Source organism: Pseudorasbora parva, chromosome 10 (assembly GCF_024679245.1).
Source record: "Pseudorasbora parva isolate DD20220531a chromosome 10, ASM2467924v1, whole genome shotgun sequence".
Taxonomy (NCBI): Eukaryota; Metazoa; Chordata; class Actinopteri; order Cypriniformes; family Gobionidae; genus Pseudorasbora; species Pseudorasbora parva.
This window is the reverse complement of record NC_090181.1, coordinates 11,016,048-11,042,779: the sequence shown is the minus strand read 5'-3', so window position 1 is coordinate 11,042,779 and position 26,732 is coordinate 11,016,048. Positions and strand designations below refer to the sequence as shown.

At 44.3% G+C, this 26,732-nt stretch overlaps 1 long non-coding RNA gene across 1 annotated transcript in view; it reads right to left on the bottom strand.

Annotated features, from left to right (window-relative positions):
* LOC137090572 (uncharacterized) overlaps positions 1 to 26,732 on the bottom strand; it is a 45,711-nt gene that overhangs the window by 8,062 nt on the left and 10,917 nt on the right. The window contains exon 2 of the long non-coding RNA XR_010907899.1: positions 20,025 to 20,173. This is a non-coding gene — a long non-coding RNA (uncharacterized lncRNA). The remainder of the gene's footprint in view (positions 1 to 20,024; positions 20,174 to 26,732) is intronic.

Here is a 26,732-nt window from a genome sequence, read left to right as displayed (position 1 = left end):
CTACCAACCGATGCTTTCAGATGGTTGCGAAGTACAGCTCGACCCGAGCCTAAAAGGTGAAGCAGAAGACACAGAGCAAAAAGTGAAAGATATTGAACACACACAACCGGCCATTTCCTGAACCAAGCCGGGGGGCCGCCCAGAAGTGGCGGCCGCACTAGCTCTGGGGGGCGGGGCTAGCAAAACCAGTCTGACTGCGCACCGCGAAGAGACGCCTACCCCGTCCCCACGACCACTGGCTGAGTCGCGATTCATTCTGCTATACACCTTTTTGCATTAATAACAACCCCCAAATGCAGAAGGGGGGTGGGCATTGGCCGGACGACCCTACTGCGGGGAGGCCGGGTAGGGATACAAAGCTCCTGCGGGGATACCGACAGGAGCCCGGGGAAACTGCCAGGGCGATATGCCACCGCGAGACGCCACCGTCATCCCCTCAACAGCCTAGGCCAACCTGATGCACTAGCATCGGTCTGATAATCCCACAACAACGGCCCTAAAAAGGACTGGGACAGACCTTACTGCAGTTCATGCGCTAGCCTAACCTCACCAATTCATCTAGGTATTTCACTAGCAGAGGTGCCACCGCTACCCAGAGGTGGCTACAGCTAAAAAGTTCACCAGGAGAACATACGTCAGTTTATATCGCCGCTGCATGCCCGCGGCATGTGCGGTGGCCTCAACTGCTCATATTACACATATCCAGAAGAGAAAACAGCCCTATAAACTACTGTTGCTACACTAGCAAACATAAGCCTACATAAACACACTGTGTTTATACAAACATCGTTCTAGCCACCTTTACTGGGGAACTACAGGCCCACTTCTCCAACTGTTACACTTTTCTTCATCTTTTGTAGACAAAATATCCCTCAGGGAAGCATAGAGTCCAAACATACGGCATTAAAGAAGAATGTTTGCCCTAAAAGGGGACTCACCCGCTGTCTTCAGTGCCTCATCGCTTCATGTAACATGCATGCTTCGGCGCACTAACCTGAGGGTGGGGCGCTTTATTCTCACATGTAAGGCCGAGGAGGCGGCCGCGAAATCCCGCTTTTCCCAGAGACGATGCACTGTGTGCGGGCAGAGCACACACCGGCCTGGCAGGCTTTCGTCAGAGTCTCACCTCCGCTCATCATCAGCCCGCGCGGCCTGGTGTAAAGCGCGCCCGGGGAGAAAAAAGAAAAACAACAGAACAACAAAGGAGGGGACACAACATCACTTCCGCGCCCTTAGGGGCGGAGACTCACCACCTCGCTTTGGGCGCTGGAAGCGGTTCTTCTCCCCAATGTCCCTCCTCCTGTTGCGGGTGTCCCGCCTCTTCCACGTCCTACTCCTCCACGGAGGGGCGCACGAGAGGCCACGCTACTGCGTTGGCCCATTTTTTTTTTTTTTTTTAATGATCCTCGGATCTTGATGGGCCAGGGACACCCTCCTGCCTGGGCGCCGCCCCAGACCTCAGCGGAATACACATTCTATACGCCGCTGAGCGCGCCCTCGCCTCTCTGAACTTTCCCACCACCGCCTCGACGGAGGTGCCGAAAAGCCCAGAGGGCGAGACCGGGGCATCGAGGAGAAAAGCCTTTTCTTTCACCCCGATGCCCACCAAGTTTAGCCACTCAGCCATCGCATCAGGGGGTACCCTCCCCCCGATCGAGGTCCCTCAGCAGGCCAGCTTGATAAGCCAGCAACACAGCCATTGTGTGCCAGGCCGCCGCCGCCTGACCCGCCGATGTGTATGCCCTGCCATTAAGACGTGAAGTCGTCTTTAACTGGTTTTCGATGGCAGGGCTGGAGCTTCACATCCAGCAGCTCCCCACACACGGGGCAGGATGGCTGGGAGGATTTGGCCTCAGCCTTATTTTCCTCCTCATCCACAGCCATCCTCTGATCGACTGGAAAAGCACGGGCTGACGAAGAGGAGGAGTCTCCATCCGACTCCTCCTCCGTCCGCCTGCTCTCGCGACCTGGCTGATCGTCCGTGAGCACTGTGTTCCCCAGACGATGAGCCAGATCCATCTGGGAGCCCCAGGACAAACGGCGCCGCTCAGCCTCAGCATGAGCGGGACCACTCCCAAATGCTGGCTCTTCTTCCCTCGAGAAGAAGGCCAAGCGAGAGCGGAGCGTCCTCAGTCGGAAAACGCTCACAGTTTGCGCAGGAAGCCCCCTCGAGAACCTCCCGCGCGTGCTCTTCCCCCAGGCAGAGCACACAAAGGGTGTGCGTGTCCCCAGGCGTGAGAAACCTGGGACACGGATCAGCGCACTTCCTGTACGCTCCCTTCACTTTGCGTGTGCACTTCATTCTGACTTTCTAGCGAACCAGACAAAACAGTCCCTGAAGACGAAAGGATGTTGTCATGTTGGCACGGTGCCTTTTTATACTTCCTGGTCGCACGGTGATGACATCACCAGCTGCCGACGGTCAGTAGGATTGTGATTTGATAGCGATTTCAGACACCTGTCACGCTGAAGGCGTTCCCCGTAGCGTCAGCTGACGCAGCGCGAGCTCCCTTTCGAAAGGGAACAGTAAATTTCTCATCAATAATCACCCACTGCTACTTATGCAATGACGGAATTAGTTAAATATGTGGGAGAGCGTTGCTATAGTGTGACGATATTTTACTGCAATGGGTAGCAAAACTAGTTAGCACAGTATTTGAAACTGAAAGGTTTTAATGCCAAAATCTGGTTATGGTTACACCGTGTCCTAACTGCGGCGCAACGCCGCAACACGAGATAAAAGGTATCTTTTCCAGGTTAATTAGAGTTTTTGTAAACCAGCCGCGACACGCGAAACAATTTTTCGTGCGACGTCGCGACTGGAAAAACAACACAAAACACGGCAATGTTAATCTTAGGTAGTGTTTATGTGCTTTATGTAATGTTAAAAGTGTGTAATTTTACTTTGAATATCAATTAGCACTCCCAGCTTTGTCATACTAAAAGTAGCAAAAGGATCATTCAAAAAATACATGAAAATCAAGAGTGTTCAAACTGTGAACAAACAAGTCTTTCTATGACAACAATTGTTTTAGTAACTCAGTATGTATTTTTAGTAGTTTAAATGGTGTAATATTTGTAAATTTGATTATTTATTTATCATTTCCTTGCAAGTGCTGTCAAGATTAATCTCTGGTGCCGCTAGAGCTCCGCCCACACGCTGTTCTGATTGGCTGTGGTTTTGATTGATTTTTTGCAGAGAGTAGACCCCAAGAAGAGAGAGAGCCAGAGAATAACAGTAGAGTGAGAGAGGAGACCCCCAAGAAGAGAGAGAGAGAGAGCCAGAGAATAACAGTAGAGTGAGAGAGGAGACCCCCAAGAAGAGAGAGAGAGAGCCAGAGAATAACAGTAGAGTGAGAGAGGAGACCCCAAGAAGAGAGAGAGAGAGAGAGCCAGAGAATAACAGTAGAGTGAGAGAGGAGACCCCAAGAAGAGAGAGAGAGAGAGAGACAGAGAATAACAGTAGAGTGAGAGAGGAGACCCCAAGAAGAGAGAGAGAGAGCCAGAGAATAACAGTAGAGTGAGAGAGGAGACCCCAAGAAGAGAGAGAGAGAGAGAGAGAGAGAGCCAGAGAATAACAGTAGAGTGAGAGAGGAGACCCCAAGAAGAGAGAGAGAGAGAGAGCCAGAGAATAACAGTAGAGTGAGAGAGGAGACCCCAAGAAGAGAGAGAGAGAGCCAGAGAATAACAGAAGAGTGAGACAGGAGACCCCGAAGAAGAGAGAGATAGAGCCAGAGAATAACAGTAGAGTGAGAGAGGAGACCCCCAAGAAGAGAGAGAGAGAGAGCCCGAGAATAACAGTAGAGTGAGAGAGGAGACCCCCAAGAAGAGAGAGAGAGCCAGAGAATAACAGTAGAGTGAGAGAGGAGACCCCAAGAAGAGAGAGAGTGAGAGAGCCAGAGAATAACAGTAGAGTGAGAGAGGAGACCCCAAGAAGAGAGAGAGAGAGAGAGCCAGAGAATAACAGTAGAGTGAGAGAGGAGACCCCAAGAAGAGAGAGAGAGAGCCAGAGAATAACAGAAGAGTGAGAGAGGAGACCCCAAGAAGAGAGAGAGAGAGAGAGCCAGAGAATAACAGTAGAGTGAGAGAGGAGACCCCAAGAAGAGAGAGAGAGAGCCAGAGAATAACAGTAGAGTGAGAGAGGAGACCCCAAGAAGAGAGAGAGAGAGCCAGAGAATAACAGTAGAGTGAGAGAGGAGACCCCAAGAAGAGAGAGAGAGAACCAGAGAATAACAGTAGAGTGAGAGAGGAGACCCCAAGAAGAGAGAGAGAGAGCCAGAGAATAACAGAAGAGTGAGACAGGAGACCCCGAAGAAGAGAGAGAGAGAGCCAGGGAATAACAGAAGAGTGAGAGAGGAGACCCCAAGAAGAGAGAGAGAGAGCCAGAGAATAACAGAAGAGTGAGACAGGAGACCCCAAGAAATGAGAGAGAGAGAGCCAGAGAATAACAGAAGAGTGAGACAGGAGACCCCGAAGAAGAGAGAGAGAGCCAGCGAATAACAGAAGAGTGAGACAGGAGACCCCAAGAAGAGAGAGAGAGCCAGAGAATAACAGTAGAGTGAGAGTGGAGACCCCAAGAAGAGAGAGAGAGCCAGAGAATAACAGTAGAGTGAGAGAGGAGACCCCAAGAAGAGAGAGAGAGAGAGAGAGAGAGAGAGAGGAGAGAGAGAGAGAGAGAGAGAGAGAGAGAGAGAGAGAGAGAGAGAGAGAGAGAGAGAGAGAGAGAGAGAAGAGAGAGAGAGAGAGAGAGAGAGAGAGAGAGAGACAGAGAATAACAGTAGAGTGAGAGAGGAGACCCAAGAAGAGAGAGAGAGAACCAGAGAATAACAGAAGAGTGAGAGAGGAGACCCCAAGAAGAGAGAGAGAGCTGGAGAATAACAGTAGAGTGAGAGAGGAGACCCCAAGAAGAGAGAGAGAGAGACAGAGAATAACAGAAGAGTCAGAGAGCAGACCCCAAGAAGAGAGAGAGAGCTGGAGAATAACAGTAGAGTGAGAGAGAGAGGAGACCCCGAAGAAGAGAGAGAGAGAGCCAGAGAATAACAGAAGAGTCAGAGAGCAGACCCCAAGAAGAGAGAGAGAGCTGGAGAATAACAGTAGAGTGAGATAGGAGACCCCAAGAAGAGAGAGAGAGAGCCAGAGAATAACAGTAGAGTGAGAGAGGAGACCCCAAGAAGAGAGAGAGAGAACCAGAGAATAACAGTAGAGTCAGAGAGCAGACCCCAAGAAGAAAGAGAGAGCCAGAGAATAACAGTAGAGTGAGAGAGGAGACCCCAAGAAGAGAGAGAGAGCCAGAGAATAACAGAAGAGTCAGAGAGCAGACCCCAAGAAGAAAGAGAGAGCCGGAGAATAACAGCCCAGAGCAACAGTTGCAATATTCTTTTATCCATTCTTTGACCATGTGACTAAAAACCAAATGTGAGACATTCAAACTGACCAATCAGATAATTACAACCTCCCCCACTGTACTAAAGGTGTGATACGTTAGGACGAATTCCAAATATCCCTTGTTTTAAGAAAGATGGGGATTGAACCAGGAAAGCAGATATCTTTGTTCATTTTCAAATATCTTTGATTATTTTCAATCCTGCACTCTTTTAACATGAGCATATATCCTTTTTTTTTTTTTTTTTTTTTTTGCCAAAAACCCTTCCCCTTTGTGCGTATACCATCAGATAAAATCCTGCAGGAACCCATGATTTAAATTGTACGTCATATTCAAAAAATATTGAGCAGTTGACTTACCGTCTGTACACATCTCAGATTTGATTTAATTTCTAAAGGAACATGCCCTCAATCTCACACAATCATATCAAGCAGTCACACTCCCTTCTTGTGCATTTAAATTACACAAGACAGCTCAAAATCCTCATTTCCTGTCGGTTATCAACGCACACAAACGGCAGTGTCACAGGTGGAATTCTGCTGGTGGGTTGAAGTGCTAATGTGGGTGAGTTATTTGAGCCGGATACTGTGTGTGTGTGTGTGTGTGTGTGTGTGTGTGTGTGTGTGTGTGTGTGTGTGTGTGTGTGTGTGTGTGTGTGTGTGTGTGTGTGTGTGTGTGTGTGTGTGTGTGTGTGTGTGTGTGTGTGTGTGTGCCGAGGGGATTTATATATCCTCACGTCTGGATTTTCATTTGGGTGAGAATAATAACAGATCAGATATGGGAGTTAATCACAGCTTTTCTTTTTTATATCACCCCTGAGAATTAGACGCAGCTCTCTCTCCGTTCTCCGTCTCACTTTGTCTCTATCTCTTTCTCCTTCACCTTCTCTATTGTCATCTCTCCTTTTTTTCTTGTGTAAATGCCTCATAAATCAGGTTCATATAAAGCAGCCATCATATTGAGGCAGCTGTTGTCCCCCAGAAACTCATTAAAGAAAGAAGAGAAGCACTCTTCCTTAATGAAAGTGAAGTGATGTCTAGGTCTTAACACACATTATTCTACAAGGGCTTATTGGGACAGAGAGAAGGAAGGGAACGAATATGATAAAGAGGCATGGAAGGGAGGAGAAGAAAGGAGAGGAGACATAGATATCGAAGTGTTATGATGATTAATAAGATTCTATGCGGGGTATGAAAAGTCAAGCTGAAAGTTAGTGATACAAAGCCGTCAGATAACTCAGAGGGGAAATGTGCAGCGTGCCTGTATTCACATAGGCTATAAATACTAACACAATAAAACAGATGGAATAAAAAAATAATGTGTTGAGGGATATATTAACATGAATATTGTTGCTTTGTTTGGCTAGTCAGATATTTAAGCCTTTTGTAGTAGAAGCTTCATGTGCAGATGTTTTTAATTGCTCCTCTAGGAAAAGACTGTAGGACTGCACATGCACATTGGCAAGACTAGCCTAAAAAATACGCTTTTTAATGCTATTTGAACGTAAGAAACAACATGTGCAGGACATATTTTGTTTCTGATTTGAAATATGTGATTTAAATGTTCAGGTTAAGAAGATATAGGACTTGGATGCCTAAAATGGCGGCCTGTTGGCACTCCAAATATGGCCAGCGACTCAAAGAGTGAGCAGACTTTCCTTTAAAGGGCCTCTGACTATACATGATGCTTTTATGCTAAGTTAACATACTCATACTCTGTTGAAGGCCTGTAAGCCGCAACGCGTAGGTGTGCTTGTCACCTGTTTTTATAAGATTAAGCCATGATGAATGAAAGGCTTTTAAACTTTTTCTACACCATTGGAGTGCCTTGGAAATTCTTTATTTACCAAGAGCAGATGTTGCATTTAACAACCTGATCTCATGAAATATAATAAAAGGTCAATGCTAATACTCTACATGTTTTATACTTATGTGTCCATTTGTGTCCAAGTGTGTCACTAAAAGATTTTTGTTCTTGTTCATCATGTGTAGCTGATATAAGTCATGGTCAGTGCTCTGAAAACTAAGAGGGGAAGAGGTGTACTATTGTCAATAGAAATGTTGTGTGTGTCAGTGAGACAGAGAGATATAGAGAGCGGTCTTGTGGCACAAATGTGTTAGACTCTTGAGTGATGCCCTGTCAGGCTGTTGTTTTGACATTTGTCAGCTCCACACCTCTGTGGACGTGTGTGTGTGCGCATGAGTGGGCCGTTCTGACATCGTCACTTGGGCCTCTATGGACCCTGTTGGAGATAAAGTGACAGGCTGGTCAGTGTGTGAGTGAGCTGAAACATTTAACCAAGCTGACAGGTTACTCAAACTCGGGTAGAAGGAACATCCTGTCTCTTTCATAATACCTCACTTCATTACCTTGAAAAAAATCACACTTAAATGCCACGGTTATAGAATTGTGAATTTGAATCTGTGAATGTGATGCACACAATTCCTGGAAGATGAAAACCTCCCAGTTCTTGCATGGCCTGCATACTGATCGAACATGTCACCCATTGAGCATGTTCCAGTTCCTGCTAATATCCAGCACAGGCCACAATCAAAAACCTGATCAACTCTATGCAAAGGAGATGAGTTGCACTGCGTGAGGCAAATGGTGGTCACACCAGATACTGACTGGTTTTCGGACCCACTCCTTCTGGCCAGGCTACACCTGTGCAATAATCGGGCTGTCTAACCAGCATCTTGATATGCCGCACGATGGAGTATCTGAAAAAAAAGAGAAGTGCTCACTAACACAGATTTAGACAGATTTGTGAACAATATTTGAGCGAAAGGCCTTTTGATCTTTAAGTTCAGATCATGAAAAATGGGAGCAAACTGTTAAATTTATAATTTTGTTCAGTGCATTAATGCCTTATTCTTCATGACCATATTCTACATCCCTTTATCCTGCCCAATACCTAAACTTAAAAAATGAAGCTTGAGTGATCTAATGGAATTCAAGCGTAGTTCAGGCAGACCACTGATCGCTAAATGATATCAGCTGACGCTCAGCTGATTTGTTACTCCACCTTCTCTAATCAATTATAGTATTTAAGCTCAATCAAACTCATGTTCTTCAGTCTGTCGAACAGACATTTACACCCACCTCCACCCCTTCGCCTTCTAGTATCTTCATTATGGAGTATTGGATTCTGTGTAGAACTGTTACCATTGTATATTTTTCTGTAATATATGCTAAGAAACTTTTGGCTATTATGAAGGCTGGGGGATTATGTTTTAAGGGTGTATCTCGAGCTGTCTAGTATGGCAGCTCGAGCATCTTTGAGCCTAAGCCTTTCACCAAAACAAAGATTGTCAATAAATTTAATTCTCAAAGTGGTCCTGACCGAACTACCTTAGTATCAGTACACAGTAGTTAGGAGTTTGTTGAGCAAAAAGTCATAGCTAAAGATGCACTATGTAGTATTTTTGCAGTAAAATATCCAAAATCCACTAGGCCGGTGTTATATATTTTGTTCATTTGAGTACCTACAATATTCCAAATGTTTCCAACTATTTGTACATTGTGAGAAAATTGCTATTTTAACTAAGGACCGGGATGTTTCAGCATAGAATCTGAGGAAGCGGTTACCCTCAGTTTCGGGTTTTATTTGGCAGGAGCGCTTTACTCTTAGCAGTGTGTACAAGTGAACGCACGGAGTAACGTCATAACATCATTTTCAACACACTTAAATGTATCTAATATGATAAACAGAGCTGCATTACCTCATAATCATAACCCGAAGAGCGGATGTGCCCAGCAAATGTGTCCCGTCCCGTCATAATAAAAGTCCCGGTGTTCGCGAGCCGTGTGTTTGTATAACAATCGCTCCAGCAGCTGTGCTCAGCTCCACAACACTCGGTCCTGCTCTGCTTCATACTACAGTAATGTTAATAACTGCATGCATGAACGTGATTTCTGCCCGAGTCCTATTTTCCACCGGCTGTGAGGTGAAGACCACATGTCCCAAGATGCTGCGCTCAAACTTGCCGTCATCAAACTACGCCTTTGTTTTGAATAGGCGACCTCTAGTGGACGGAAAGTTGCATAGTGCACCTTTAATGCTCTCAAAAAAAATAAACTGTTGAACAAACTTAATTAAATTAAGGAAAAGTTTTCCCACACAATTTAATTATGCTTTTCCAACTAAATCTAATTGGTTTGAAATCATTTGTTGTAATTTTGCTGTATAAACTACAAAAAAAAAAAAAATTCATGTCATTCCAACTAAATAACTATAACTATTTTGTATAACTAAGTAACTATAACTATAAATATCACAATAATTTATTTTCTTTATTTCTATGAAAACTATTAGTCAACACAACACTTGATCGCTTGCTAATTGTAACATGTAAATAATGATCAAGTAAAGCATTTCTCATCACTGGCATAAGCACAGCATCTCAATGAGAACAGAACAGCCTAACCACAAAGTCTACACTTCACGATAATGGGAACCTCAAAAAAATTGACACACCATAACACAACTTTTAAATGTCAAATATAACTGTCAAATATAACATCAAACATTAACAGGCATTTCCCTTCACTAAAAAACACATTAAACAGCACTTCATTTTAACATTTACTTCCCTATTCCATATGCAAAGCATGCTGGGACCTAGAAATGCACTAGTCAACACAACATAAATGAGTCATGTAGTCTCAACACAAATGCTTTGCGATAACTTAACAATTTACAAATGTTATTTCATTTAACGTAATAAAATTGAGTAAAACGCTAATTAAGTAAAAAACTAGAAGATTTGTGTTGTTTCAGCTTGTTTTATTTAAAGGGGGGGTGAAACACTCAGTTTCAGTCAGTGTCATGTCAATCTTGAGTACCTATAGAGTAGCATTGCATCCTGCATATCTCCGAAAAGTCTTTATTTTTTTTATAATTATATAAGAAAGATGCGCTGTTCCGAGTCTTTCCGAAAAAAGCCGAGCGGGTGGGGGCGTGTCGTGTGAGCGGAGCTAAATAATGACGTGTGCCCGCTGCTGCTTTTGTGTTGAGTCGAGTGCGTCGTAAAGCTGTGTCATCCCTAACAGCGAGAAAAAAACTTTATTCAAAATAAAAATATGGCTTTTAATCAGATACAGCCATACATCTATGATCCGGAATCAGACCCAGAGGCTGCAGTTGAACAGGAGCAGCAGCAAAAACGACTAGAGCAGGACGTCTCTATGTGGTACAAGTTATACACTAACTATATAATATGCTTAGCGGCTTGTGTTATTTACATATTTATACTTGAATTATATCGTCGTATTTTTGTCTTTGAAGGTGTACATGTGGGAAGTGCAGTTGTGCACGTGTGTTTGTGTGTTTACGCGTGGTTTGTGTAGACAATTGTAACGTTAGTAAGCGGACTGGTTTTGCACGGCAGGCTAAGTTAGTGTTTACATAGATAGACACGGAATAGTAGCGCATTTGAATGAAGAAGCGTGCTTATTTAGTTCAACATATTTCCCCCCTCTTTGTGTATTGTTGTTTGGAGTGCTTTTACAATACACAAACTAAACAAATGTACACGCACTACACATCGCATGCTCCATTGATCAATTAACTATACGTGATCATGTTTGGGCTACTTGATGAGCATAGACATTTGAAGCACTCTTACTCACAGCCTGCGGTTCTAACGTTGGGACCTTTATCGTTGGGACTGCTCCATCCTTCAGCATTAGGCGATTGGAAAAGCCGGCGTCAAGCTGGGCCTTGTTTATGAAACAGTCGGCACCGAAATGCAGCGAACAGATATAAACATTCGCGCAACTCAGTTGCTGATCCGGAAAAGCAAATTACATCCACTGTTGCCTTAACGCGGGGGTTTTGGGGAATCTGTGCAGGACTGTCTTGGTCTGGCAACCAAAAACGCACTTTTTGATGTCATTGTTAATTGTGCACATCACCTGTGCAGCGCAGCCTACGAGCCAGCGCTTTGATGGGCGTAGGCTGTTGCTTTCGCTCTCTCCCTCTCTCTCTCTCACGCTCTTCCGGTAGAATTGTCCGTAAGGCCCATACAAGGAAATTCCGCCCCCACTAACGTCAAAGGGGACGCATGATCTCAAAAAACTTGCCGAAACTTATGACTAACCGGAAGTAGTATTTTTGACAAAGAAATACTCCCATCAAACGTCCACCTTAACTTTTGAAACTTTGTCTATGTTTAGTATGGGATTCCAAGTCTTTAACAGTGTAAAAAGATCAGTATGCATGAAACAGCATTTCACCCCCCCTTTAAATAAACTGAACAGCTAGAATTATTTTTTTGTGAGAATTGTACAAAAATAAATAAATAGAGAATTGTATAGTGAGAATTGGACTCTAATCTAAAGTGTGACCCAAAATATAAATAAAAACTATAATAGTGAGCCAGTTCCTTTTAGAGAATCACAAACAGTGTTGTCTGATTCCGAAAACAAATTACTCTTATGATCCAGTTTGTTCAATAAATAGCTCACAAAGACAATTACTGTCTTAATAAATTCTTGCTATGCTGAACTGAATAGCGGTTACTGGATCAACATCCAACTCACGATTTTAGTTTTGGCTCTGATTCTGAATGAGTCAATCCATATGCAGTGGAATCTCTTTGCTGTTTTGCTTGTGCAGCGTGCGTGTTTTAAATGACTTGAATAAACCAATGTTTACTGAGTGGAAAATCATAGAGCATGGGAAGATAAGGAGAGAGAAATAATGAAATAATGAGGATACAGGTGGAGGGAAGAAGTAAAAGGGAGGGAAGGCTGGGAAATGAGCGTGAGACTGACGTTTGGTACTCTAGAGGACTGAAATGTTTGAACACGCCGCTGGCATACAAATATAGATTAAAAAAGGTTTCCCATATTTAATACCAAATTAATTATCCATGTGAGCTTTATTAGTTATGGAAGACAATTTGGATAATGTTAGACAATTAGCACTTACAAATTTAAACAATTTGATGCTTTATAAAACACACACAGAGAGAGAAAGTGAAAGACCGTCACAAACTGAATTGTAATCTAGACCCAACGTTTAAAAGTTTGGGGTCAGTAAGATACACAGTGCCCTCCACATCCTTGATGAATATGAGCAAAGATGGCTGTGAAAATTAATCTGCATTGTTTATACATTCGATCTTTGATTAAAAAAATGATATGGGATATTTCATGGAAGTGAAACACTTGAAAATGGGGTGGAAATCTCATTATGAAATAAATGTTTTTCTCCAGTTTACATTGGCTCCCAAATATTGCAACGTCTTTTTCCAAGATAACAGCTCTGAGTCTTCTTCTATAATGCCTGATGCGTTTGGAGAACACCTGACAAGAGATCAGAGACCGTTCCTTCATACTGAATCTCTCCAGATCCATGTTGGTGCTTCTTCTCTTCAGTTCATCCCACTCATTTTCTAAAGGGTTCAGGTCAGGGGACTGGGGCGGTCATGGCAGAAGCTTTATTTTGTGCACAGTGACACATTTGTGTGTTGATTTTGATGTTTGTCCTGCTGGAGGATCCAACCATGGCCCATTATAAGATTTCTAGCAAATCTGTTTAGGTTTTGATTTTTTTGTCTGTTGGTATTTGCCATGTATCTGAACAAGATATCCAGGACCTCCAGCAAAAAAAAAAAATAGTCCCACAACATTAAAGATCCAGTGATATTTTTTAGCCGTGGGCATTGGGGTACTTTTATCCCTGTTTGCACCAAACCCATCTGGTGGCTTTCTGCCAAAAAGCTCTATTTTTATCTGACCACAGCACCAGGTTGTAATGCATTGAAGCAAGATCTTCATTAAAAAGGAGGAAGAAGGCAGGAACCGGCTGACAATAATGTGGATTTTAATGAAAATAGGAAAAAAAAAACAGTGCACATATATAAAACATAACACAGACCTGCATGGTCCTCTCTCATCCTTCACTGGTGTCGCTCATTCTTATATGCCTCTGGGCTACCTTATGAGAGAACTCGCTTGCTCCTCCAACATCTCTCGCTCGCCCACCTCGCCACAAACCCCCATCACCTCCTGCAGACCGGGGGTACGACTGAGACGGTGCCTACCACTCATCCCTCTAATCTTGGAGACACAGAGAGTCACATGACGAGAAAGTATAGATAGAGGAAACAAAAAGAAAAAAATTTGGGTCCAGTCCTCAACTGACCGAGTACTTCTTCACTGGTCATTTCCCATGGGATGAATTGATACTATTCACCCCCTTGTTCTTTTGAAGGCAGTTGGAAGTGAGACTCGCGCTCCACGGCCTCTGGCAAGCCACGGCAAATCCTTCGCTCCTTCTAGGATTCCTGCAGTTCATCCACACCTTGACCAGGAGTACGGCACTGACAATTTCATCTGCTCCGGGTCTTCCAGCGATCCAGCACCACTGCTTTAGGCAGCCTTTCTGTGACCATCTACCTTCCACGCTGCCCAATCTCTGCAGCACCGCTAGATCCCTCGGTGACGAGGGCGTTTCATCACCACTGTAACGGGTTGAAGCGTGGTCTTCATTAAAAAGGCAGGAATCGTCTGACAATAAAGTCAACTTTAATGAAAATAGAAAATAAAACAGAACAGGAAGCTACACACATTGTGTAAACCATAACACAGGCCTGGTCCTCTCCTCCTTCACTAGTGTCGCTCATCTTTATATGCCTCGGGGCTCCCTCATGAGAGCACTCGCTTGTTTTTGGATGATTTTTACACAACAACTTGTGTAGATGTGTAATGTTGGATGCTGTTTGATAAATATTTCTAGGCTTTGTGACCTCAAGACTCTCTAATCTCTGCAATTCTCCAGCTCCAGTTATCTTTGGAGAGTCTTTGTCCACTCAAACTGTAAATTAGGACGATAGACACACGTCCTCTTTCAGGCAGATTCATGACATCTTTAGTTAATTGGAACTTCTTAATTATTGCCATGATGGTGGAAATTAACAATCTTTCGCTGCACATCAGAACTATTCTCTTTGGCTTTACTCACTGTGATGAATGATTAAGAGAATATGGCCTTTGTTTCCTCATATTTATACTTGTGGAACAGGAAGTCTTAGCTGGACAATGTCATGCTCCTAGTCACCCTGATGTTCTAAATATGAATGGGAATATACTTCAGAGATATTTTACTCATAAGAATCTCTAGGGGTGCCAATAATTGTGGCCCACATTTAATTGTTTTACTTCAATGAAAGGTTAGACTTTTGTGAATTTTTTGAATGAGAGCTCAAAAGGATAAACAATGCAGATTTATTTATTTATCACAGCCGCATTTGCTCGTATTTAGCAAATGTGCCAATATTAGTGGAGGGCACTGTATATGACATTGTTGCAAAAAATTATATTTCACATAAATGCTTTCTATTCACAAAGAAAACCTGAAAAATAGATCCTGTTTTACATTAAGCAGCAAAACACTTTTCAAGATTGATGGTAATAATTAATGATTCCTGAACATCAAATCAGTATATAGAATGATAGAATAGAATGATTTCTGAAGGATCATGTGATGCTGAAGACTGAAGTTATGCACACTAAATAATGCTGGGTTATTTTTTAACCCAAAATGCTGGGTTAAGACTGTTGGGTAATTTTTGTTGGTTTATTTGATCACATTTTAAACACCATTGGGTAGTTTCAAATTTCCAGTCGTTGGGTTAAACCTGCTGGGTCGCAATGCTTGGTTGATTCTACCCAGCACTTGGTTGTTTCACGTGCTTCCCGCCTTGATTCATTTAAATTCGCTCCCAAACTGTCATTTTGAAAGGACAATGCAAAAGGCAAAACCACTGGTTGCAGATGTTTTAAGATAAGTTCATATATTTTCATTAATAATCATTTTAATTAGCATAATTATAGTTTTTTTTTCTTCTTCACGGCAACAATTCTTAAGCTTACATTTGAGACGACAAGTTTTACCTCAGAATCCGATGCAATGTACTGACTCGTTAGTTTAGGTAGGCATGTGAGACGATAGATTAATACAGTTTGTGATTACACAGAACCATGATCCCCTTACGAAAATTAAACATGGTTGTATGTAGGGATGGGACCGGTACTTCTGTACCAAGTACTGAAATGTAAAAAATGTGACGATAGTATCTGTATAGCATCGACTCACAAGTAGACTATATTCGGTCCCGCAGCTGCGTTCAGTCGCGTCACGCAGGGCTCCAGACTGTAGCCGAATACGAGTGTCTGTGTATATTAAATACTATTTAAATATTACTCTTCCATGCGTGTCATATCATGAACACAGAGACTCAAAAGACAACCCGTCAAAATAAAAGTTTGATTTAAACGTGAATAAATTGACAGAATATATTAGGTTTGTAGTTGTCATTGTTGCCAATTTTAACACATTTGTGTATTGTACCATTTGTCAAGCAATAAAAATGATTGTTTTAACAGTCTAAACATGCATTCTTCATTTGTTCTTTCATGATTGTCTAGTTTTACAGTAGGCTAATGCACAGGAGATTTTTTAAGAACAACCCAACAAGAATAACCCAGAATAGCAATGCCATTAATGGTTAAAAAAAAAAAAAAATTGACTACATTTTGGGTTTTCTCAACAGCCCAGCCTGCTGGGTTAAAATGCCACTGGGTTAATTTAACCCAGCATGTGTTCTGTCCAATATTTACCCAGTGCTGAGTTGCCAATTGGGTTGTTTTTAACCCAGCCATTTGTTCAGTGTGGCTGCTGGAAATTCAGCTTTATCATCACAAGAATGAATTGCATTTTAAAATATATTAAAATAGAAAACAGTTATAATATTTTACAATATTACTGTAATTTTGATCAAATAAATGCAACCTTCTTTTACTGAAAACATTTCAAAATGCTCAAAAGTTTAAGGTAGAAGATATTTCATATGACTTCACCCCAGGAACCATGTAGGCCTAAATATTGAATGGAAAAATAACTAAAAACACACAAACACAACATGAGGACTTTGTCTGATCAGCCTACCAGTAAGTCATTGACATTCATCTGCTGTCGAGATAGTGTAAAAGCATTGTAACACATCCACCCCTCTACACTCCTGTCTGTTGACACATCAGTTTATGATCTCATTACACAGTCCATTAATTAGCAGTGAATTAGTAAGAGAGAGCAGCCAACAGTGAACACCTGTCCACACATACTCATGGGTCCTCTCCTCCTCTCTCTAGCGTGGCATGTTTGCTCAGCTCATGTTTTACCTGTAGCGCTATTCTTTTCATTTAAACGCCTGCCTGATGCCATGAATGTCGAGGGCCCCGTGCCACTCCATACAGTACCTCTGTGTGATGCTGAGCAGCTTTTTGCTCAGGCACCCAAGAGGCCACCTAATCACACTGGCAATACAGCACAGCCTGTTACTTAACTACCATGTCATTCATCAACATGGCGGTTAATTGACAGGTTCTGCTGTAACTGGAAGAGCTGTGTCAGCACAGATAAATGGAGGGTGGGCAGACAAATGAAAGACGGCGCATCAGTTCAGATGTTTATCGATGCAAGCTGCACTAGAGGTCTACTTTACTGTAAATGGCTTTAGATAATTTAGAAAATTGCAAATGCAAATACACATATAATACTATAGAGCGGGAGAAGGCCATGAGTGAGAAGCAATGTGGAGATCCAATAGCCAAATATAGGATGCTGGCTGTCATTACCATTTGCTTTCGCTGCATGTCAAAGACCAACAATAAAAATGTTCTCATCATTCAATCACCCTCATGTCTTTAACCTGTACAACCTACTTTCTGCTATGAAATATAAATTGAGATATTTAAAGCAGAATTTCTTAACTGAGAAAAAATGTTCTCAATGAAAGTAAATAGTACCATGGCATTTTAAGCCAAGATTTTCAGTAAACAACAAATTCAATTTCACACGATCTCATAAACGTCACATATATTACACAAGTCAAAGATAGTCTACGACTTCAGAAGATATGGGATATACTGGAAAAACCATACAGATAACTTTAATGATGCTTTTATAGTGCTTTTTGGATCCTGACAACTTTCACTGTAAGTGAAAACTGTAATGCTCCTTCAAAACAGCTCTGTATTTGTTCCACAATAGACTTATACCTATTACTTTAATACACTTAGGGATAGCTTGCCCATAAATGAAAATACTGTCATCATTTACTCACCCTCAAGTTGTTCTGCACCTGAATGAGTTTCTTTCTTCTGTTGAACACAAAAGAAGATATTTTGAAGAATGTTGATAACCAGTTGATAACCATTGACATCATGGGGCCCATCAACTGTTTGATTACTGACATTCTTTAAAATATCTTCTTATGTGTTCAACAGAAGAAAGAAACTCATTCAGGTGCGGAACCACTTGAGGGTAAATCAATTATGACAATTTAAATTTTTTGGGTGAGCTGTCCCTTTAAGTGTAAACTGAATGTAATGTTTTTGGACATGTAACGGCATGTTAATTGCAATAAAATGAAAGTATATTTTAATTATTAACTAAATAAGTAATCTTTATATATAATTTCATAATTACTTCTATTGGCTTTTGAAATACAGTTAAGTACTGCCGAATATACCGACTATAAGTATCTTCTCCTTTGAAATGATTAAGTTGCAATCTAGTAAATTTAAAATATGTTTGTCACGGTCCATGCATTGAGGGGGAGAGGCTTGGGTCTAATTGCAAAGAGCATTTATTCAAGAAACAAAAGGGAACTCCATTCGAAGGAAGAAAAAAAAATCAAACTCGGACAAAACAACTACAACGGGACTAAACAGACACTAGAAACTAAGGCATGAAACACAGTAAAAGTGTTTAAACACAAAGCATTGGAATCGTGACAATAACGTTAAAATTCTAATTAAGTGTTACGTATATATGTGAGTATTTTAGTTAAAGGGATAGTTCACCCAAAAATGAAAATTTTATGTTTATCTACTTCCCCCCAGGGCATCCAAGATAAGTGACTGTTTCTTCTTCAGTAGAACACAAATGAATATTTTTAAAGGGGGGGTGAAATGCTGTTTCATGCATACTGAGCTTTTTACACTGTTAAAGACTTGGATTCCCATCCTAAACATAGACAAAGTTTCAAAAACTAATGTTGGACGTTTGATGGAGTATTTCTGTGTCAAAAATACTCCTTCCGGTTTCTCACAAGTTTCGGAGAGTTTTTTTCGAGTATGGTCGGCTTGACGTCGATAGAGCGGAAGGTCCTTGTATGGGCCGTACGGGCTCTTCTCCCGGTAGGGTGCGCGCGCGTGACTAGAGCGAGAGAGGAAATGCACGTGCATAAACACTCGCTCAGCTGCAGATCCACTCGTCCGTGCAACACTTCTGTCACGCCCTATGGTCACGCAGCACTCCACTTTATTCCTATGGGTGACATCAAGCGACTTCAACTCTTCAGTACAGCATTCCAGGAAGGCAGCGCTGCATTTGAACCGATTTGAACGCAGAAATGACGGGAAGCTTCATAACATCACGCTTCAGTCGCGTCGCAAAGTGGATCTCCACCGTTCACTGCTGTCAGGACTTCACAAAATCAACAGTTACCAAAGAAGTGTGTTTTTGACGGAGCGGTCTCAGCGATAAAGGTTCGGTCCTGCTTTGGAAGCAGGCGGTGAGTAAAACTGCTTCAAATGTCTGTGCTGTTGGCTATCATCGCGTGAGTAAACATCAGTAAACACGATCGTGTATAACGTTAGTTCATTTATCAATGGAGCATGCAATCTATGGTGTGTGTTTAAATACATTTGTTTATCAGACCAATATAGGTGTCAGTTTGTTAATTGTAAAACCACCCAAACATAAAGGGTGCTTCTTCATTCAAATGTGCTAACGGTTACTCCATTGTTGTTCTCTGTATAACGTTACACTAGTCTGACGTGCAAAACTGTTTTGCTTGCTACTGCTAAGGTTTGGTCGCATAAAAAAGTCCATAAACCAAATCATGTCCTCATAAACTGCAAGTAAAGACACACAAATGTTGACAGGCCCCTAAATACAGTACATACCACAGAGACGGACGTCCTGCTGTTGCTGTTTCTCCTGTTCAGTTTATTTCAGCCTCCGAATCTGATTCTGGATCATATCTGTATTAGTTGAATCTGGGTAGCGTTTTCTTCTCCACGCTTGAGGACGTCACCTTTGTGTGCGCTCGTCATTCTTTAGCTCCGCCCACATGATACGCCTCCAGCCGCTCAGTTTTTTTTTTGGAAAGACTCGGTACAGCCCATATTTCTTTTATAAATATAATAAAACTAAAGACTTTTCAGAGATATGAAGGATGCAATACTACTCTATAGGTACTCAAGATTGACTGAAACTGAGTGTAATCTCTTTAAGTGGCCTTTTATTTAATACATATTATTTTATCTGCAAGTAGAGTTTTTGTAAAAATATACTTGTATTAGTATATTATAAGTTCACATTGAGTACAATTAAGGACTATTATTTTTCTCAAGGGTATTGTTTTTCCTCTGAAAAACCTGTAACCTCATAAAAATAAAAATAAATGATAATAATTAAGAAGAATTTTGTTGCTATACCAGGAGCTGAACTTGGCAGTGTAGTCAGGTTTTAAATTATTGCTTTCCAAAGGTCACTGAATCCAAGATGTGACTCAGATAGATTAGTCCCAATGTCAGATCAATAAGTGGTCAATAGCCGTACCTGCTGGAACAAACCTGGCGGGCTTGTCTGAGGATGAGACAGGCAGAGGTGACGCTGAGACATCAGACACAGCGCTGGGCCGAGACCCTTCATTAGCAGCCAAAGGCCACAAGGTCAAGTCCTGCCTGAGGGAGTTCTGTGACACAAACCTGAAGAAACGAGGGGAGGATTTAGTGAATCTCTCTGTCTGTTTGAAGCACAAAGGTCTGAATAAGAACAGGCGCCGAGGGAAAAGAAGGAAAGAAAAAGAGACGGGTCAGAGCGGGTTTATGGAAGAGGGAAAGAACAGTGGACTCTGATTGTCTGGGTGAATTACAAACAGTAGATATCTGCCTGCTTCTCTCACGTTGTCAGACGCACTGAGAATACCAATAACATGATTTCAAAACAATTATGGCTCGTGACAACAGCTAACAGACTGGATCACATTCGCACCGCTCTCCTTGGCCCTTCAACTGAAAATCTAAATATTATCATTTTCTCACCCCTTATGTCCTGAAAATGTGGAATTTGTTGATTCTTTCTTTCTTTCTTTCTTTCTTTCTTTCTTTCTTTCTTTCTTTCTTTCTTTCTTTCTTTCTTTCTTTCTTTCTTTCTTTCTTTCTCTTTCTTTCTTTCTTTCTTTCTCCACACCGTTAATAGCTGTCTTGTCCAATTCTGTTACATATGAGGCACAAATCATTTTACTTATAATAACCAATTTCACTTCAGCCAGACTCTGCGTTTTCATTTCTGTGCTGAAGACCTCTTCCTCTCAAACTAAAAGTCTTCTCTTTGTGCTTTCAGTAGTTAATTTCATTTAAGTGCTTTAATTAAGTGCTGTTTTGACGAGGCTGGCATGGAGAGACACGCACCGAAAAACGGATCAAAGCGTATTAAGGAATCTCCCCGCTTCTCGGGAGGTTAATATTTCATTTTCAGCCTAATTTGCACCAAATCAAAAAACATCGGAAAGCCGGGCGACAGCACGCAGCGGCTGTGAGCTTGGACCAGGCATGCCTCATTCCCTCTTATATAGTAGAGGAAATTATATTTACCATCTAACTGAAGGGAAAATGACCATTGTCTGGCCGTGGCTACGTGAGCGGTGCACATTTGCTAGGTGTATTTTAAAGTCTTGACTTCAATCACTGTGTGTATATATGAAGAGTCCAGATGCAAAAAAAAGTCCATCTGACATCTTTTAAAGGTGCACTATGGAGGATGTTTTCAGTAAAATAACCAAAAGCCACCAGGCCAGTTTTATATATTTTGTTCAGCTGAGTTCTTACAATATCCCAAATGTTTCAAACTATTTGTTGTCACATGCCTGTCCTGTCTTGTGTGCACATGTGGGTTTTGTTATGTTGAGCATGTGTCATTGTCAGATCCCTCCCCCTTGTTATCTGATTAGTGTTATTGGCCCCACCTGTGTTCCCTGATTCCCTTTTGATTTCTTCCCTTTAAAAGCTCCTTGTGTTTGTCAGTCTTGGTCAGATCGTTGTGTATGTCTCGTCTATGTCTCCCGGTTCCCAGTCATTCCTTTGGTATGTTTGAGTCTTTGGTTTATGTTTTATGATTATGTGTTTTTCCCCCCTCGTGGGTTTTGTTTTGAGTTTGTTTTATTTGTTATAAATAAATTATCATTTTCTGCACTTGAGTCCTCGCACCATTTTCCCTTGTCTGTGACGTGACAGAACGATCCGACCTTACTATGAGGACTCAGCAGAGAAGGTCTCCCTCGGTGCCAGTTCCGGGGGTCCCGAGTCCGGGAATCCCGAGTCCAGACATGGCCTGGAGGGCTGTTATGGGAGGCTTTGTGGTGGCAGTCCTGCATGCTTGGGAGAAGCACAGGGTGTCATCCACAACTTCGGTGGTCCCAGTTCCGGTGGATCGTGTTCCGGTGGTCCCAGTTCCGGTGGATCGTGTTCTGGTGGTCCCTGTGCCGGTGGATCGTGTTCCGGTGGTCCCAGTTCCGGTGGATCGTGTTCCGGTGGTCCCTGTGCCGGTGGATCGTGTTCCGGTGGTCCCTGTGCCGGTGGATCGTGTTCCGGTGGTCCCAGTGCCGGTGGATCGTGTTCCGGTGGTCCCAGTGCCGGTGGATCGTGTTCCGGTGGTCCCAGTGCCGGTGGATCGTGTTCCGGTGGTCCCAGTGCCGGTGGATCGTGTTCCGGTGGTCCCAGTGCCGGGGGATCGTATTCCGGTGGTCCCAGTGCCGGTGGATACTGCTGGACTGGAGAAGTTTCCCCGACGCCCTCCCTGCGCCGCTGAGGCGCCCTGCTCTCCGTGCGCCGCTGAGGCGCCCTGCTCTCCGTGCGCCGCTGAGGCGCCCTGCTCTCCCTGCGCCGCTGAGGCGCCCTGCTCTCCCTGCGCCGCTGAGGCGCCCTGCTCTCCCTGCGCCGCTGAGGCGCCCTGCTCTCCCTGCGCCGCTGAGGCGCCCTGCTCTCCGTGCGCCGCTGAGGCGCCCTGCTCTCCGTGCGCCGCTGAGGCGCCCTGCTCTCCGTGCGCCGCTGAGGCGCCCTGCTCTCCGTGCGCCGCTGAGGCGCCCTGCTCTCCGTGCGCCGCTGAGGCGCCCTGCTCTCCGTGCGCCGCTGAGGCGCCCTGCTCTCCGTGCGCCGCTGAGGCGCCCTGCTCTCCGTGCGCCGCTGAGGCGCCCTGCTCTCCGTGCGCCGCTGAGGCGCCCTGCTCTCCGTGCGCCGCTGAGGCGCCCTGCTCTCCGTGCGCCGCTGAGGCGCCCTGCTCTCCGTGCGCCGCTGAGGCGCCCTGCTCTCCGTGCGCCGCTGAGGCGCCCTGCTCTCCGTGCGCCGCTGAGGCGCCCTGCTCTCACCACGCCTCCCTGGCGCCCCCTGCACTGACCGCACCACCCAGGAGTTCTGCTCTCACCGCGCCTCTCTGGCTCCCTGCTCTACCCATGCCGCCCTGGTCGCCTGAACTCTGCGGGCCTTCCGACCTCGGCGGGCCGCCCTGGCCATTCGAACTTTGTGTGCCACCATGGCCTCCTGAACTTTTTGTTTTCCTCGTTCCTCCCTTGTTTACCCCTCCCTTGTCTGTCCCTCCCGGGTCCCCCTGGTCTGTCCCTCCCGTGCCCCCCTGGTCTGTCCCTCCCGTGCCCCCCTGGTCTGTCCCTCCCGTGCCCCCCTGGTCTGTCCCTCCCGTGCCCCCCTGGTCTGTCCCTCCCGTGCCGCCCTGGTCTGTCCCTCCCGTGCCGCCCTGGTCTGTCCCTCCCGTGCCGCCCTGGTCTGTCCCTCCCGTGCCGCCCTGGTCTGTCCCTCCCGTGCCGCCCTGGTCTGTCCCTCCCGTGCCGCCCTGGTCTGTCCCTCCCGTCCCGCCCTGGTCTGTCCCTCCCGTCCCGCTCTGGTCTGTCCCTCCCCTCCCGCCCTTGTCTGTTTCTCCCATCCCTGTCCCTAGTGGAGCGTCTGGTAGCCGCTCCTTAAGGAGGGGGTAATGTCACATGCCTGTCCTGTCTTGTGTGCACATGTGGGTTTTGTTATGTTGAGCATGTGTCATTGTCAGATCCCTCCCCCTTGTTATCTGATTAGTGTTATTGGCCCCACCTGTGTTCCCTGATTCCCTTTTGATTTCTTCCCTTTAAAAGCTCCTTGTGTTTGTCAGTCTTGGTCAGATCGTTGTGTATGTCTCGTCTATGTCTCCCGGTTCCCAGTCATTCCTTTGGTATGTTTGAGTCTTTGGTTTATGTTTTATGATTATGTGTTTTTCCCCCCTCGTGGGTTTTGTTTTGAGTTTGTTTTATTTGTTATAAATAAATTATCATTTTCTGCACTTGAGTCCTCGCACCATTTTCCCTTGTCTGTGACGTGACATTTGTAAATTGTGAGAAAATTGGCTATTTTAACATCTGAGGGAGTCGCCTGTCAATTGCGTCATATCTGCGTTGCCCTCGGTTTCCGGTTCTCGGTTTTATTCTGCAGAAACGCTTTACTCTTAGCAGTGTGCAACAAGTGTCACAGCAGCCGTCATAACATAATTTTATACACACTTAAATGTATCTTATATGATAAACAGAGCTGCGTTACCTCATACTCATGACCGGAAAAGCCGGTGACTGTGTCCAGTTATAATAAAACGTTTTTGCATAACAATCGCTCCAGCGGCCTTCCTCAGCTCCCTCAACACTGGGTCCTGCTCTGCTTCACACTACAGTAACGGTAATAACCGCATCCATTAACATGATTTCTGCCCGAGTCTTATCCCGATTATTTTACACCAGCTGTGAGGTGAAGACCACAAGCCCCGAAATTCTGCGCTCAAACTTGCCGTCATCAAGCTGCGCCTTTGTTTTGAATAGGCGCCCTCTAGCGGACAAAGTTACAAAGTATAGTTTTAAATTAGCATGTTTTATCAGACTCTTACGGTGGCCCAGTAGTGCAGCCGTACTAAATTAAACCACAACACAACGAAATTGCCACAACACAACGGAAACAAGGCACAACACAATGAATTTTGCCGTCGTGCTGTGGTGATTTCGTTGTGTTGTAGCGATTCCGTCGTGCTGTAGTGATTTCGTTGTGTTGTGGCTCGTTTCCGTTGTGTTGTAGCGATTCCGTCGTGCTGTGGTGATTTCGTTGTGTTGTAGCGATTCCGTCGTGCTGTGGTGATTTCGTTGTGTTGTGGCTCGTTTCCGTTGTGTTGTAGCGATTCCGTCGTGCTGTGGTGATTTCGTTGTGTTGTAGCGATTCCGTCGTGCTGTAGTGATTTCGTTGTGTTGTGGCTCATTTCCGTTGTGTTGTGGCGATTCCGTCGTGCTGTGGTGATTTCGTTGTGTTGTAGCGATTCCATCGTGCTGTGGTGATTTCGTTGTGTTGTGGCTCGTTTCCGTTGTGTTGTAGCGATTCCGTCGTGCTGTGGTGATTTCGTTGTGTTGTGGCTCGTTTCCGTTGTGTTGTAGCGATTCCGTCGTGCTGTGGGGATTTCGTTGTGTTGTGGCTCGTTTCCGTTGTGTTGTGGCGATTCCGTCGTGCTGTGGTGATTTCGTTGTGTTGTAGCGATTCCGTCGTGCTGTGGTGATTTCGTTGTGTTGTAGCGATTCCGTCGTGCTGTGGTGATTTCGTTGTGTTGTGGCTCATTTCCGTTGTGTTGTGGCGATTCCGTCGTGCTGTGGTGATTTCGTTGTGTTGTAGCGATTCCATCGTGCTGTGGTGATTTCGTTGTGTTGTGGCTCGTTTCCGTTGTGTTGTAGCGATTCCGTCGTGCTGTGGTGATTTCGTTGTGTTGTGGCTCGTTTCCGTTGTGTTGTAGCGATTTCGTTGTGTTGTGGCTCGTTTCCGTTGTGTTGTGGCGATTCCGTCGTGCTGTGGTGATTTCGTTGTGTTGTAGCGATTCCGTCGTGCTGTAGTGATTTCGTTGTGTTGTGGCGATTCCGTCGTGCTGTGGTGATTTCGTTGTGTTGTAGCGATTCCATCGTGCTGTGGTGATTTCGTTGTGTTGTGGCTCGTTTCCGTTGTGTTGTAGCGATTCCGTCGTGCTGTGGTGATTTCGTTGTGTTGTGGCTCGTTTCCGTTGTGTTGTAGCGATTCCGTCGTGCTGTGGTGATTTCGTTGTGTTGTAGCGATTCCGTCGTGCTGTGGTGATTTCGTTGTGTTGTGGCTCGTTTCCGTTGTGTTGTGGCGATTCCGTCGTGCTGTGGTGATTTTGTTGTGTTGTAGTGATTCCGTCGTGCTGTAGTGATTTCGTTGTGTTGTGGCTCGTTTCCGTTGTGTTGTAGCGATTCCGTCATGCTGTGGTGATTTCGTTGTGTTGTGGCTCGTTTCCGTTGTGTTGTAGCGATTCCGTCGTGCTGTGGTGATTTCGTTGTGTTGTAGCGATTCCGTCGTGCTGTAGTGATTTCGTTGTGTTGTGGCTCGTTTCCGTTGTGTTGTAGCGATTCCGTCGTGCTGTGGTGATTTCGTTGTGTTGTGGCTCATTTCCGTTGTGTTGTGGCGATTCCGTCGTGCTGTGGTGATTTCGTTGTGTTGTAGCGATTCCGTCGTGCTGTGATTTCATTGTGTTGTGGCTCGTTTCCGTTGTGTTGTAGCGATTCCGTCATGCTGTGGTGATTTCGTTGTGTTGTGGCTCATTTTCGTTGTGTTGTGGCTCGTTTCCCTTGTGTTGTGGCAATTTCATTGTGTTGTGGTTTAATTTAGTATGGCTGCACTACTGGGCCACCGTAGGCTCTAATGTTTAGGTTCAGTAATTTCACTTTAATTGCAATGGAAGCCTTATTAATCAGTTATTATTTAAACGTCTTTTGTTGCAAAACCAGCTAAGTGTATGTGTCTAAGTCCATCTGTTAGGACAAAAAGACAAACAGTAGCAAAATCACTAAAGTAGCAATTGGAAACATTGCAAATGATGAAAGCAGAATTCAAAATTTAACAATGAAGAAACTGATCCACACAGTAGGGGGAGCTGTGATGCAAAGTGACTGCAACCACAGATGTGCTCGTTGATCCAAGATGAGCGGGTGCCTCACCCACAGTTACGAGTCATCCAAAAATACTTTTAATTATATTCGGGTCGCGGTCGGTCAGGTCGTTTGAAATAAAGATGCTAATTAAACCTTTGTAATTTATTACTAGACAATTTACTATGAAATTCATTGGCAAGGAGGATCCTCTGCGTTCCAGCATAAGTGCAGCCAGTGAGCGCACATTCAGAGTCATAGAGGAGAGAAGAAACCGTCTCAACCCAGGGACAGCTGATTCAATATTATTTCTACACAGCATAGCAAAG